The 16,687-nt window shown below is 36.5% G+C and overlaps 1 protein-coding gene and 1 non-coding gene across 10 annotated transcripts in view; both read right to left on the bottom strand.

Moving 5' to 3' along the window:
* TMEM232 (transmembrane protein 232) overlaps nt 1-16,687 on the bottom strand; it is a 326,397-nt gene that overhangs the window by 261,660 nt on the left and 48,050 nt on the right. The gene's annotated exons all lie outside the window — the stretch shown is intronic.
* Nucleotides 8,465-8,597, bottom strand: LOC116472087 (small nucleolar RNA SNORA51). Its single transcript, XR_004248996.1, has one exon. It is a non-coding gene; the product is annotated as a small nucleolar RNA SNORA51 (small nucleolar RNA).

Below are 16,687 nucleotides of genomic sequence, written 5' to 3'. Positions count from 1 at the left end.
TTTCAATTTTTTTTTTAAGGAACTTCTACATTGGCTATACTAATTTACAGTGACACCAGTAGTGTAAAGGGTTGCCTTTTCTTCTTCTTCTTTTTTTTTTTTTTTTTTTTTTTTTTTAGACAGGGTCTCACTCTGTCACCCAGGCTAGAGTGCACTGGCCACGATCTTGGGGCTCACTGCAACCTGCAACTTCCGCCTCCTGGGCTTAAGCGATCCTCCCGCTTTGGCCTCTCAAGTAACTGGGACTACAGGTGTTAGCCACCACGCCCATATAATGTTTGTATGTACGTATGTATTTATTTATTTAGTAAAGACGGGTTTTCACCACGTTGCCCAGGCTGATTGCAAACTCCTGAGCTCAAGAGATCCACTCACTGCAGCCTCCAAAAGTGCTAGGATTATGGAAGTAAGCCACCATGCCGGACCTCTTTTCTTTTTTTTTTTTTTAAATATACAGAGTTTCACTCTGTTGCCCAGGCTGGAGTGCAGTGGAGCAATTTTGGCTCACCGCAACCTCCACCTCCCGGGTTCAAGCGATTCTCCTGCCTCAGCTTCCCAAGTAGCTGGGATTACAGGCTCCCGCCACCATGCCCGGCTAATATTTTGTATTTTTTAGTAGAGATGAGGGTTCACCATCTTGGTCAGGCTGGTCTTGAACTCCTGAACTCAGGTGATCTGCCTGCCATAGCCTCCCAAAATGCTGGGATTACGCCACCGCGCCCGGCCTCATCTCTTGTGTAATAGCCATTCTAACAGATATAAGGTGATGTCTCATTGTGGTCTCAATTTGCATTTCACTGATGATTAGTGATGCAGAGCATCTTTTCATATATCTATTGTCTATTTGTGTATCTTCTTTTGAGAAATGTCTATCCAGGTTCTATGTTCATTTTTTTTAATTGTCTGTTTTTTTTTTTTCTATTGAGTTGTTTGACTCCCTTAAATATACTGGATATTAACCTTTTTTTTGGATGTGTGGTGTGCAAATATTTTTTTTCCATCTGCTATCTTAGTTTCAATTTGTGAGACACCGAGCAGAGAACCCAGCTCAATCTGCCTGGATTTGTGACCAAAAGAACTGTGAGATAGTAAATGAATGTTATTTTAAACCTCTAAGTTGTTGTAATTTGTTTTGGTAGCAATAGAAAACTAAAACAAGATATCTCATAATTTAGCAATTATCATTGAAGTGGGTGATAATCTTTATATTGCAGTCTGTAAAAATTATCACTAAGCATCATATTATTTGATAGAATGTTTAGATTTTATTTTCTGAAGAAGATTCACACATAAGGAGTTCATGAATCCAGAATCCATTTCTTTCTTTAAAATATAATTTGTTTGGGTATAGTGTAATAGGAGAACTTATAGGAACTGACTGCTGGTAAAACGTTTGACATTAAATTTTGAAAATACAGCATAACTTTATGTTAGGAAAAAATTTAACATTCTTAAATTGATGAAATCTGAAAAAAATTTCTTCTTCGATTCCCATCATCATACTTAGGTGAGACTCATTTTTCTACTATGAATATTATTCAAACAAAATACAGAAACAGTGGAGAGATATATTAGTTCATGAAAAGAATACTATTGAAATTCAATCCAAATTGGATAAAATTAAGAAGCATCAGAAAGATCACTGGTCACATTAAAATTTTTGATATTGAAATACGTAATATAACACGTGTTCCCTATGTGCACATGGGTTGTTTTCTTGTTTGTTTAAAGACTTCATTTATTTATTTATTTAGAGACAGAGTCTCACTCTGTTGCCCAGGCTAGAGTGCAATGGTGCAGTCTTGGCCCATTGCAACCTCCATGTCCCAGGTTCAAGCAATTCTCCTGCCTGAGCTACCCAAGTAGCTGGGATTACAGGCACTCACCACCAAGCCTGGCTAATTTTTATATTTTTAGTAGAGATGGGGTTACAACATGTTGCCAAGGATGGTCTCGAACTCCTGACCTCAGGTGATTCGCCCACCTCAGCCTCCCAAAACATTGGGATTACAGGGGTGAGCCACCATGCCTAGCCTGACTTTACTTTTTTAGAGCAGTTTTAGAGCAAAATTGGAGAGGAAAGCACAGAAATTTCCCATATACCTTCGACTCCCATACATGTGCAGCCTGTCCTATTATCAACATCTGGACCAGAACAGTACATGTGTTATAATTGGTGAATCTACATCAACACATCATAATTACCCAAAGTCCATAGTTTACATTGGGGTTCACTCTTGATGTTGCACATTCTATGGGTTTGGACAAATGTATAATGCCATGTATGCATTATAGTACCATACAGAGTGTTTTTGATGCCTTAAAAATCCTCTGTGCTCTGTCTATTCATCAGCCCCACCACCCCAACCCCCCACCATGCCTGGCAACTAGTTTTTTACTGTCTGTAGTTTTGCCTTTTCCAGAATGTCTTATAGTTTGAATTAAACACTATGTAGCCTTTTCAGATTGGCTTATTTCATTTAGTGATATGCATTTAGGGTTCCTCCATGTCTTTTTATGACTTAACAGCACATTCATTTTTAGTGTTAAATAATATTCTACCATATTGATGTACTACTGTTTTCCGTTTATCTACTGAAGGACATCTTAGTTGCCTTCAAGTTCTAAGAAGTATAAAGCTGCTAAAACATTCATGTGCAGGTTTTTCTCTGGACTTAAGTTTTCAACTCCTCTTGGTAAGTAACAAGCAGCATGATTGCTGTACCTTATGGTAAGAGTATTTCTTACAAAGTAAGCTGTGTAAGAAACCACCAAATTGTCTTCCAAAGTGGCTGTACCATTTTTTATTCCCACCAGCATCAAATGAGAGCACCTGTTGTTCCATGTCCTTGCCAGGACGTGGTGCTGTAAGTGTTCTGACTTTTGGCCATTCTAATAGGGTGTGTGGTGTCTCATTATTGCTTTAATTTGCATTTCTCTGGTGACTTATGATATAGAGTATCTTTTCACATGCTTATTTGCCATCTATATTTCATCTTTGTTGAGGTGCTCTTAAGGTTTTTGGTCCATTTTTAATCATGTTGCTTTTTTTTTCGAGTTTCTAAGAGTTCCGTGTATATTTTCAATAACATCTTTTATCGAATGAGTCTTTTGCAAATGATTCCTCACAGTCTGTGCCTGCCTTCTCATTTTATTGGGATTGTCTTTAACAGGACAGAAGTTGAAATTTAATGAAGTCCACCTTATCAATTTTTTTTCATAGATCATGCATTTGGTGTCATATCTAAAAAGTCATCACCATATTCCAGGTCATCTAGATTTTTATCTGCATGTAGATTTTTAACATATGAAATTACTCTTTCACTAATATCTTTGTTTTGTTATGATTGAGGAATGACAATAAGTTATGAGCATAATATTTATCTCCATATTAATTAGGTACATGTATTTTCACTCAATAATATATATAATTTTGTAACTGTTTTCCTTTCCCCTGTGTTATATTTGTGTAGATTATATTTACTCAAAAGCAATTTTATGTCTGTTGATTCTAATTATTTACATTTGATTTTTGGGTGTCTTTTTATTTTCCATTTTAAGGTAATTATCTTTCATTTTAATTTTTCCATGACAATTTGGAAGTTTTAAAATAGGTACTTTACAGAGAGTTGGAAAAGCATCTTTAAAAAGTAATCATACATCTACTGATTCCTTACATCCTAACTCCAGACCTATTACATTTAGTCCCTGGAGTTGTCCAGGAATGTCTGTTTGTCTTGTTTTGTTTTAAGCTCCCCAGGTGAGTTTAATATGCAACCCAAGGGCTGGTACGGTGGCTCACGCCTGTAATCCAAGCACTTTGGGAAGCTAAGGCAGGAGGATCATCTGAGGTAGGGAGTTCAAGACCAGCCTGGCCAACATGGTGAAACCCCTTCTCTAATAAAAATAAAAAATTAGCTGGGTGTGCTGGCACATGCCTGTAATCCAGCTACTCGGGAGGCTGAGGCATGAAAATCGCTTGAACCCGGGAGGTGGAGGCTGCGGTGAGCCGATGCTGTGCCATTGCACTCCAGCCTAGGCAACAGAGTGAGACTCTGTCTCAAAAAAAAAAAAGCAACCTAAGTAGCTTAAAGTCATTGTGTAACAAAATCAGAGCTTTGACGTAAACATGAAAAGTATAATGTTTGTAGAGATGTAGGAAGTAGAATAATCTTTTTCTTGGTCTTCTTTTATTTTGTTCTTTAGCTTTGGTTAAGTACAATCCCTTACTCTAACATAAACATTTTTCTATTATTGAGTAAAACCATATTCTAAACCAGAAAACCTTCTCTAAAAAGAGGCTACCTTAAAATTTAAACATTTATTATAGGATGAGCATGATAGATATGTCTTTTTTTTCTGGAAAAAAATAGAAAATAATTAGAATCAGAAAATCTGTGTTAAAATAACTGCACTGAAATTAACATTTTTTCATATTTGAGGAAGGGGGTTCAGAAGGTCACAGGGGTTAGGGAAGGAGGGAAAAAGAAAGTAAAATCACCTAAGGAGTTTTTAAATTAACCCATCTAATCTGATTTGCCTTAAAGGAGAGAGGAAAGGGGGGTATGGGTAGGGGTAGAGAAGAATCTGCAAAGAGAAAGGAGGAAGAAAAGGGGTAAAGAGAGAGGGAAAAGAGAAGGGCAAGGGCAGAGCGAAATGGAGATTGTTTCAAACTATACACGATGACATTCCAACACCAGGATTCTGCCAATACCATTCTAGACTCTCTAAGAGCTCCAGCAAAGAGGCTGAGGAGGAAGGAAATGTGCAGTTCATAAAAGCCAGGGGAGGTAGTTCTTCATGGGCTCACTGGTTGAAAACCACTTGTATACAACAATTTCTCAGGCAGTGTTGATAGCCATAAAAAGACTAGAAATTTGGCCGAGGGGTGAGACTCCCAGTGATGCCTGCAAGGATTAACTGAGGACCAGGGAGGAATGTAAACAGCCACATCTGTATCTTCTATGGCAATTGCTTCCGGGAGGAGCAGGGCAGCAGGAAGGTGGGCACGAATGCTAGGTACTTGGCTTCTGGATCCCTCCTCCCTAATTATTCAATAAGCACTCCCTACCTGTTCAAGTTTCAGTTTCTCATCTGTAAAACGGAAATGACAATATCTAAGCAGAGTTGTCTGAGGATTAAGTAAGATAAAATATTTCCCATATTGTAGGGTGTCAGTAAATGATAGTCATTTAATAGATGAATGCACGAGAGAAATTAAATATCTATCTTCATCCAAAAAAGGGGAGTTTGTGTTATTCATTGTTGGACCTAAATTCTCAAAGAGACTTTGAAATAGAGTGGAATATTTAAATGGTTGAGAACCATTTGCCAGAAGAGATTAGCAAAACAAGTTTAAGTGGAGTTGAATAACAGAACTTGGTCACAAATACTAATCAGTAATGGAGTTCAAACATTCAGCTTCTAAAACGCTATTTGCTAAAAAGAGAGTCTTGAACCATCTATTAAAACCTACTGCAGAAATAATTCATAACATTTCATTCCTTCTCAGGACAGTTATATGCACAGAGCATGTTGACTTGTGAATTGTACAAAAAGGAGCCAACAGTAGCATATTTCATGATATTTCATAGTCTTTAGTAACCCCCAGACCATTTTACAACAGAAATAAAAAAATAAAATGAGGCTAGAAATTTTAACTTCTTCTGCTATTAAGACACATTTTTTTTTTTTTTTTTTTTTTTTTTACTTTGCAGGAAAATCACAATTAAATGGGAAGAAACTAAAATGAACTTGTTAAATTGGATTATTTCACTTTTACATCACTGTCAAGAAGTAGCTATAATTTTTCCTTAATCGGCAAAAGATGATGTAAAAGTAAAAATTAGCTTTAATTAAAATTATGCTTAAGATTAAAATATCCTTTTTATTTTCTACAGTCCCAAAACATAGGGTACTCATTGAATTTGTGGATAGAAATGGAAATAAAACATTAAGTGAATAAAAATGATCTGAATGATTGAATTGCTCTCCCTTTAAAATAAGCAAAACCTTCCCTAAATAATGAAATGAAAGGTAAAAAAAAAAAAAAATTATTTTAGATACCAACTATTTCTAGGACCCAGCACTCTGCTTGCTCTAATGTTCTTGGCTTATAAAGCATCCCACTGTGGAAGACGGTCTAAAGTAGCTGCCACATTTTCTCTACCACTTCCCAGGGGTAAATACTGATAATTTAAATAGATTTCAAAAATTTACCTTGCATATTTATCTCAAGTGGCCAAAAAAATGGCTTGATTTTAGGCTTTAATTATATCAGATATGGTTTTTATATTAAATGATATTTACTCTTAAATTTATTCTAGTACAAAAAATATAATATCTGGAATATAGTTTCTGCTATGACCTCAGCTTTGAGATGATCTCTCCAAGGCTGACAAGAATCTCCCAGTGGACAAATCCACTATGAACTTTGCAGTACTGATCTTACCTGATCCCTCCATGGTATCTGACCCTGCCAACCACCCCTTCTGGAATTAAGTGTCTTCTTTTTCATTCATCATTACACTCCTAGGACAATTGGCTTTTCTCCCTCTCAGACTTTTGTGTGGTATAGTGGGTAAGTGTGCAACGCAGGAATCAGCAGCTTACTTTAATCCTTGCTCCAGAACAGACTAAGTCTGTTTCATTGTGCAGATTACTTAAACTGCAGGTGCCTCAGTTATCTCATCTACAAATAGGGATTATATCAGTATTTCTTGTTAATGGGACCTTACTATCCAAGTGGAAAGGAATACTTATTACGTGTTTTTTTGTGTAATACCCTTTTAATTAATTATATAAATGGACTAAGCAATAAATACTTTAGACATGAAAATATTACAAAATTAGTACATCAAAATATGTGGGTTTGATAACTATAAAATATAGGTTGAAAATAAATGGGGATTTATTAACCTTTGTGCATACCTGGCCTTTTATAATAAAATATTGAAAGTACTGATTCACAATTACATAGATGTAACAATTTTAAGCATTAAATTATAAATTACAAAGAGATACACACATACACATGTATGTTGTGGCCTTGTTTTATATATATATATATATATATATATATATATATATATATATATATTACACGTGATTCTCTTAGATGTTTAAACAAACAAAAAATACAATATCTAATATTATAATAATCAAAAGAATAACCAGCACACTTAAACAAAAACTGCTTTTAAAATTGTTAATAAAATCATTTTAATTATTTTTATCATTATCTATTTTTATTATACTCATTCTTTCTGTCCAGAATACCTTCCTAAGGCTTTTAGTAGTTTTATTATTATCATGCCTTTTTAGAGTTTCAACAATCTTATTATATTCTATACAAAAATATATAAAATTTTGAGCCACCCAAGGTTATAGAATCTGGGGCAGTATGGGAAAGGGCACTTTCTGGGAAATATTACCTATTAACCCAGCTGCAAAAATTTCTAAACAAAACATAAGAAAACCATACCTAGGGATATCAATAAAAAAGAATCCATTATAACAGAGATGGGTTTAGTCTCAGAAGAGCAAGATGATTTAATACTGCAAAATCTATTTTTACAGACCATAACATTGGTGTATTGATGTACTTAAAACAAAATAGTAGGAAATATTTTTATATATGCCAAAGAATAATTCCATTAAATTAAGTTTCCATTCATGATTCTAAAAACAAATAAAAAAACTTTCCAAGCTAAGAATAGTTCTCCTTATTTTAATTAAATGTATCTAGGAAAAACTAAACCAAACATGATAATTAATGATAAATCATTGGAAGCTTTATCTTAAAAGCCAGAAACAATACAAGGGTGTCCATATCATTACTACTACTCAAAATGTAATAGGCAGTTGCAGTCAAGAATAACATTAAAAAGAAAAAGAATAAAGAATATAAATAAGTGAAAAGAAGAGATATCATTATTTATTTTTTAAATATTTACATTGAAACCTCAGAAGAATCTGCACATACAAAAAATAGATTATATCCAATTAAGAAGAGATTTCTGGATAAAAAACTAATACAGAAAAGTTAGTGATATGAGTTTTAGTGCCAGTAAAGATGGCTTTTGGCTTCTGTCTCTAAAAGCAAGTTTGAAGGACTAAAGAAGGAAACGTGAAATCCAAGATATTATAGATTAAAAGAAAAAAAAAAAAAAAAAAAACTTGAGCTAAGCCCCTGGAGAAATGAAAAGCTATTTTAAACATGTTAGAGAAAGAGGTTAGTAAGAGCAGCTCTGCGAGAATAAATTAGTAAACAGGAGTTTGAGTTATTATTTTTAACTACTGATAAGTATGCAACAACAAACAACAAAAATTTAGCAAAGCTATAGAAGCAATACCACCACTATGCTTGACCAAATGGATATAGAGAGAATTCTATATTTATTTATTAGAGAATATACATTTTTCCCAAACACACAAGAACAATTTATCTCTCTCTTGTTTTTTTCTATGTCCCCCCTATTCACAATATAGACCAGGCACAGGACCTGGGCTGAGTTGTATATGGGGTGTGTTTACTTTACCTCTTTTTTCTCTACAGTCAATGCAAGCACACAGCTGGTTGTAAGCAACAGGAGGCCAACAATTCCTAAAACTTGATCACATTCTAGCTTAGAAAGTATGGCTTAACAAACTGCAAAATGTAGGTAATCTACATGAGTAGATTATATTCCCTGAAATAAAACATAATTAAGTTAGAAAACTATAACAAAAGGATAAATTAACCCTACATATATTGGGAAATAAAAAACAGTAATTCTAGGTCACCTATGGCTCAAAAAAAGAAATAACAATGGAATTTGAAAAATATTTAGAATTAAATGATAGTAAAATACTACATATAAAAATTTATCATGTGCAAGAAAATGGCACTTCAGAGGAAATGTTACATAAACATTCATCTAACAGCAAGGGAAACCTAAAAATTAATTAGCCAACATTAGAAATGGGAAAAATAACAGCAAAGTGGACCCCAAAATAGTAGAAGTGAAGAGAAGTTTTAAGAGCAGATTTTGGTGATATACAGAACAAAATCTGAGAAAGATCAACAAAGCCACTATGATCAAAATCATTAGTCTTTGGAAAAATTCAAATTAAAAGCGTAATGAACTTCTATTTCACACTAACTAGAATGGCTAACATTAAAAAAACTGACAATACCAAATTTTGAGGAATATAGAACAATGAAACTCTAATACGTTGCTGATGGAAGTGAAAATAAGCTATAACAATGTAGGAAATCTATTTGTCTGTGCCTTTGTAAGTTAACTGTACACCTTACATCCTGACCTAGAAATTCCATTCCCAAAGCAATGAAAACATTGCCATAAAAAGACTTGTACAAGAATGCCTATAGTACTGTTATTCGCAATAGTCCCAAACTAGAAACAACTCAACTATCTGTCAGTGGGAAAATGGATAAACAATTCGTGGTATGTTTATATAATAGGATTATTCTCAGTAACAACAAAGAACAAATTAATGCTACAAGTAACGACATGCATAAATCTCAAAAATACTACATTGAGTGAGAAAAGCCAAACACAAAAGTGTACATACTATGTGATTTCATATATGCGAAATTCAAGCACAGACAAAACTACTGCATGGTGATGGTCTATGGGCGGTGTAAGGATTGAATGGAAGGTGGCATGATGGAAATATTATATATTAGGGATGGTAACATGGGTATATGTATGTATCAAAACTCAATGAAACAGATTAAATTTTTAAAGATGACCACAGCAGTATCTCCCATAATGTATGTTGTGCAATGTGACCTTGCCACTCCTCCAAACAAGAGATAGAGGCTAATCCCAATACTTGTGAATCTGGGCTTAATTTAGTGACTTAGTTGACTAACAGAATGTGGCAGAAGTGACGCCCTAGGACTTAAGAGGCCAAACTACTAAAAAAGCCTTATAGTTTGCTCCTGGGTCTCTTGGGACATGCAGAATCCAGCCACCACGCCATGAGAAGGCAATGTCACGTGGAGAGCCATGTATAGAGGATCAGGTTTATAGTTCTAACCAACTGCCCAAGTAACAGCAAGCAGAAACTGCCAGGCATGTGAGAGAGCCATTTTGGATGTTCAACCCAATCAAGCCTTCAGATGACTAGAGACTCAGTTGACATCAAACCACACCCTGTGGTTTAAGGAGACACCTCAAATGATAATTATCCAGACAAGACAGTCAACTCCAAAACTGTGCGAGTTGATAAAAAAAAAATTGTTTCAAGCCACTAAGTTATATAGATAACCAGAACCCTTATTGAATTGTATGAACATTTATACATTTCACTGTACGCAAATTTTACCTCAGTACAAATAAGATTATAAGAGAAAATACTGTATTTGAATTAGGTTTAGTGACATATAACAGAAATAAAAATAAGGGCTCAAACAGTATAGAAGCATATTTCTCTCTGATGTACAAAAATAAAAAATAAAAGAACCTAAAAGTTCAAAAACAATGTAGGGTGTATTTGGCAGCTTCACAGTCATGAGACCAAGGCTCTGTCTAAATCTTCCTTTCAAGGTCATTGTTAGGCCTCCCCTGACTTCAGGTTGTTCACAGGCTCATGTAGCATCAAATCACTGGGGAGCCACTATTGGTCATTATGTATTATTGATCTTCATCTTCAAAGGAGCACTGTTAATCAAGTCTGCTTTTTCATCCCTTTGTCATTCTCCCAGGTTCAGGATGCCATTATCTCTGTCCTAGATTAATACAATAACTGCTTATCTACCATCCTCCTTCTGACCTTTCTTCCTCCTGAGAAAAGAAAAATAAATCAGGAGAGTCTGAATAGTGCTGCCTCACCCATTATCTTCATGTTCTTGGAATTCGTGGCACAAGAACCAGGTATAGCTAATCAACAGTTTATGTTATTTTAATGTAAGTGATTGGTAAACAACTTAGGAACTGCCTCTTCTTTCCTTTAAAAACCCACGTGTAACTGCCACTAATTGGAGCATATACTCAGGGCAACTTGAATCTGTCTCTTGGGTTGCAGTCCTCAAATCTGACCCAAATAAACTCTCTATATTAATTTTCTCTCCATTTTCTCCTTTAGGTTGATATTCTAGTCTCATCTTTTACAAGACTCCCAAACATAAATCTCCTAATCATTTCACTCTCCTACCAGCCTTTCAGACCCTTTAATTTCAGACTGTGTAATACGAACTTATTGCCAACAAAATAAAATCCAAATTCACAGGGACTATCCAGATTCCTGGAGCATAAGCTTTGAGTATATGCTTTATATTCATATCTATTGTTTTGAGAAAAAAAGGTAGTTTTGGTTTCTATTATAAAGTTAAATTTTCTTTCTCTTTCTCTCTCTCTCTGTCTCTCCCTTTCTCTATATATATGTGTGTGTATATACACACACACACATATTCACATATATATATATTATAAATCCTAATTGCAAACCTTTGGTGCAAAATATGTTGGAAAATGGATTACCTTATTCATTTTGGGGTCCCACACTTACATTAGAAAACACCATTTGGAAACTTGCAGAGTAGTGTGAAGGGAAAAGTGAGGCAATGTAACACAATGTCCCTTTTGGAAACAGTTAAAAAAATAAAAATGTTTGGTTTGTAAAAGAGAAGTAGAGACATATAGGTGATGGGATATCATTGATGTCTCTTAAGTATGAAGGCTTTGCATATTTTGTTTAGTAACTCCTCTCTCTTCATAGTTTGTACTTCTCTATTCTGAGGGTGTGTGTGTGTGTGTGTGTGTGTGTGTGTGTATAATTTTTAATAGTTTTGTTTTGACAATTAAGTTATTAACTTATCCACAACCGAGTTCTGGCAGAAGACAAACGTAGAATTTCATTTCTATATGGAAAACCATATAGATACATAGAGACATAGGTAGTTGGATAGATGAAGATTTTCTTCCATTCATGCCTGAACTTCAAGGCAGAAAGCTGAAGCTGCCTTATATTATGATTTCAGAAGACAAAAGTAAAAAGCTAAGCTTGTTGAAGAGATGACAGTAAGTGTCATACGGGGAGAAACAAAATTCTTGGGATTGTGGAGAGAGAGAGATGTCTCCTGAGACTGGAATGTAACAGAAGTCATTCAGATACATTTCCTCTGTTGGAGTAGCACTCCCAGGAGGTGACAGTACCTCAAAAGAAATGGCTGGGCCTTGTGCCTTAGGAGACTGGACCCCACAGCCTATTAGAGGCATAAAAATCTTCCCTGGGCCTAACTGTGGCCCGTAAGAGGTATGACAAACCAGAGGAGGCCATATAGATGGGACAATTGACCCAATACCCTGAGGTACCTCTCCAATGCTTTGCTGATGCATGAGCACTGTGAAAGGAAATTAAATTTGGGGACCCCAAACTCATTTAGTCAAAAGGAAAAGTCAAGCTGGGAACTGGGTCACTCAAACCTGCCTCCACCTTTTGGTTGCTAAATAAGATGGCTACAAAATGAAAAGGTACTTGCCTCCCCCATGTTTTGCCCACAAGGAAATTCCTGGTGAGCTGTTAAAACTTCACCATGGCAATGCAAATGGTTAGCTTTATACAAATGCAGTCACCCCAGCTCTCCAGACACAAATGCATATTTGGTTGTTCCCCTACCTCATTTGTCTGTGTTATCTTATGTAAAATGAAGATTCCTCCCAGTTCTCCTTTGACCCTTTTGTTTTTGTGAAAACCGTATGCTTCTCAATATACCACCCTTTCCCTTTTAAATTTGGACCCCTCAAAATCATCTTCAGAGAAAGGCATAGACCTGTCTCCCAGGCGCATCCTTAACTTTGGCAAATAAATCTCCAAAACTGATTGAAACTTGTCTTCCATTGACAGTACCCAGGACCTTTGTAAATCCTGGGGCAAGGGCAGGCCTAATAACAATTGAGAGCAAATATTCAACCACTCAAGCAAAACAGAGTCTTGGAGTAGCAAATTTAAAGAAAGTACAAAAATATTATTTATTACATACATATATATGTTCATCAACTGATTCATAACTACTATGTAAATTTTAACTTTATAGTACTAAATTTAAAAATTGGCAACTTTTTTCAGAAATAGTAAGAATAAATCTAATCTGTAATTAATACAAAACAGCAATATTCAAAATACTGAAAACTGAAGCATTTAAAGTGTTTACAGGTGCTTTAGAAACCCTTGGACAAGACAGGAAGAATCAATATCGTGAAAATGGCCATACTGCTCAAAGTAATTAATAGATTCAATGCTATCCCCATCAAGCTACCATTGACTTTCTTCACAGAATTAGAAAAAAAACTTCTTTAAATTTCATATGGAACCAAAAAAAGAGCCCAGATAGCCAAGACAATCCTAAGCAAAAAGAACAAACCTGGAGGCATCACACTACCTGACTTCAAACTATACTACAAGGCTACAGTAACCAAAACAGCATGGTACAGGCACCAAAACAGATACATAGACCAATGGAACAGAACAGAGGCCTCAGAAATAATGCCACACATCTACAATCATCTGATCTTTGACAAACCTGACAAAAATAAACAATGGGGAAAGGATTCCCTATTTAGTAAATGGTATTGGGAAAACTGGCTAGCCATATGCAGAAAACTGAAACTGGACCCCTTCCTTACACGTTGTACAAAAATTAACTAAAGATGGTTTAAAAACTCAACTGTAAAACCTAAAACCATAAAAACCTTGGAAGAAAACCTAGGCAATACCATTCAGGACACAGGCATGGGCAAAGACTTCCTGACTAAAACACCAAAAGCAATGGCAACAAAAGCCAAAATTGACAAATGGGATCTAATTAAACTAAAGAGCTTCTACACAGCAAAAGAAAGTATCATCAGAGTGAACAGGCCACCTACAGAATGGAAGAAAATTCTTTTCAGTCTATCCATCTGACAAAGGGCTAATATTCAGAATCTAAAAGGAATTTAAACAAATTTACAAGAAATAACCCCTTCAAAAAGTGGGTAAACAGACACTTGTCAAAAGAAGACATTTATGCAGTCAAAAAATATATGAAAAAAGGCTCCTCATCACTGCTCATTAGAGAAATGCAAATCAAAACCACAATGAGATACCATATCATACCACTTAGAATGGCGATCATTAAAAAGTCAGGAAACAACAGATGCTGGAGAGGATGTGGAGAAATAGGAACACTTTTACACTGTTGGTGGGACTGTCAACTAGTTCAACCATTGTGGAAGACAGTGTAGCGATTCCTCAATGATCTAGAACCAGAAACACTATTTGACCCAGCAATCCCATTACTGGGTATATACCCAAAGGATTATAAATCATCCTACTATAAACACACATGCACACCTATGCTTATTGCAGCACTATTCACAGTAGCAAAGACTTGGAACCAACCCAAATACTCATCAATGATAGACTGGATAAAGAAAATGTAGCACATACACACCATGAAATACTATGCAGCCATTAAAAAGGATGAATTCATGTCCTTTGAAGGGACATGGATGAAGCTGGAAACCATCGTTCTCAGCAAACTAACACAGGAACAGAAAACCAAAGACCACATGTTCTCACTCACAAGCGGGAGTTGAACACTGAGAACACATGGACATAGGGAGGGGAACGTCAAACACTAGGGACTGTTGGGGGTGTGGGGGTAGGGGAGGGATAGCATTAGGAGAAATACCTAATGTAGATGATGGGTTGATGGGTGCAGCAAACCATCACGACACGTGCAGCAAACCACCATGGCACATGCATACCTATGTAACAAACCTACATATTCTGCACATGTATCCCAGAACTTAAAGTATAAGAAAAAAATAAAAAAAAGAAAGAAAGGAAGGAAGCTTTGGACAATGAGGAAAATGAACTAAAAAGCATCATTAAAGTTTAAACAGGAAATATTTCCATTCCTATCAATCACTTATTTACTTATTTCTCAGAAAAATCACAATGAGCTGATACTGAAATTATAAAGCCCTGTTCTGGCATACTTAGTTAAATATTTCAAATCTCCTCTACTCACCACAGGAAGCCCTTTGTCTTTGATGCGAACTGCTAATGTGATGAATGGTTTAGGAAGGGGCTACAAAAGGGATGTAATTGTCCATGAATTCTTATATTGGATTTATGTTGTATGCCAATACTTTTTATTTATTTGCAACTATCAGAAAAAGAAAAATTGAAATAAAATTCTAAAAGTGGGCCAAGATGGCTTCAGGTTAGCCATATGCATAAAACTAGGCCTGCATACTAAAGCTGAACTCTCCTCTGCAGGGCTGGATTCTGTCAAATATTTCATCAATGTTTACTGATCACAACTTTGTCTATCAGATAAAACACAAAGGCAAGATATAGTAAGTCATCACTTTCCAGACCGTAAGAAACCTACATGCTTATTAACATTTTACCCTACATACCATAACCACATATTTACTTTATCTTACATGTAATGTAAATGAGCGTCAATCAAAATTATAAGAATGTCACTTTCACTTCACTGCTCCCCTTCTTCCATTTCCTATATAACAGAATGTAAAAATACAGTGTTTTGTGTAGCCCATTTGGGAGCACATTCTCAATTGTTTTGTTTGTTTTTTGTTTTTTGTTTTTTTTGAGATGGAATCTCGCTCTGTCGCCCAGGCTGGAGTGCAGTGGCACGATATCGGCTCACTGTAAGCTCCGTCTCCCAGGTTCACACCATTCTCCTGCCTCAGCCTCCTGACTAGCTGGGACTACAGGTGCCCGCCACCACGCCTGGCTAATATTTTTGTATTTTTAGTAGAGACAGGGTTTCACCCTGTTAGCCAGGATGCTCTGGATCTCCTGACCTCGTGATCTGCCCGCCTCGGCCTCCGAAAGTGCTAGGATTACAGTCATGAGCCACCACGCCAAGCCACATTCTCAGTTTGCACTGACTGAGTCTGTGTTTCCCAAGCTATTAGTCCTCAAACTTGGATCAGAATAAAATTAACTTAAAATTTCTTTAAGATGAGGGTGGAGCCAAGATGGCCAAATAGCAACAGCTCCAGTCTAAAGCTCCCAGCATGAGCAATGCAGAAGACGGGTGATTTCTGCATTTCCAACTGAGGTACTTGGTTCATCTCACTGGGGAGTGCCAGACAGTGGATGCAGGACAGTGGGAGCAGCTCACCGTGTGTGAGCCGAAGCATGGCGAGGCATTGCCTCACCTGGGAAGCTCAAGGGGTCAGGGAATTCCCTTTCCTAGTCAAAGAAAGGGGTGACAGATGGCACCTGGAAAATTGGGTCACACCCACCCTAATACTGCGCTTTTCCAATGGGTTTAACAAATGGCACACCAGGAGATTATATCTGGCACCTGGCTTGGAGGGTCTTACACCCACAGAGCATTGCTCATTGCTACCACAGCAGTCTGAGATCAAACTGCAAGGCAGCAGCCAGGCTGGGGGAGAGGCGCCTGCCATTGCCGAGGTTTGACTAGGTAAACAAAACAGCCAGGAAGCTCGAACTGGATGGAGCCCACCACAACTCAAGGAGGCCTGCCTGCCTCTGTAGACTCCACCTTTGGGGGCAGGGCACAGACAAACAAAAGGCAGCAGTAACCTCTGCAGACTTAAATGTCCCTGTCTGACAGCTTTGAAGAGAGTAGTGGTTCTCCCAGCACACAGCTGGAGATCTAAGAATGGGCAGACTGCCTCCTCAAGTGGGT

The sequence above is a fragment of the Hylobates moloch genome, unplaced genomic scaffold, assembly GCF_009828535.3.
Source record: "Hylobates moloch isolate HMO894 unplaced genomic scaffold, HMol_V3 SCAFFOLD_6, whole genome shotgun sequence".
Taxonomy (NCBI): domain Eukaryota; kingdom Metazoa; phylum Chordata; class Mammalia; order Primates; family Hylobatidae; genus Hylobates; species Hylobates moloch.
The sequence above is the reverse complement of the archived record's forward strand: the minus strand, read 5'-3'. Positions and strand labels throughout refer to the sequence as shown.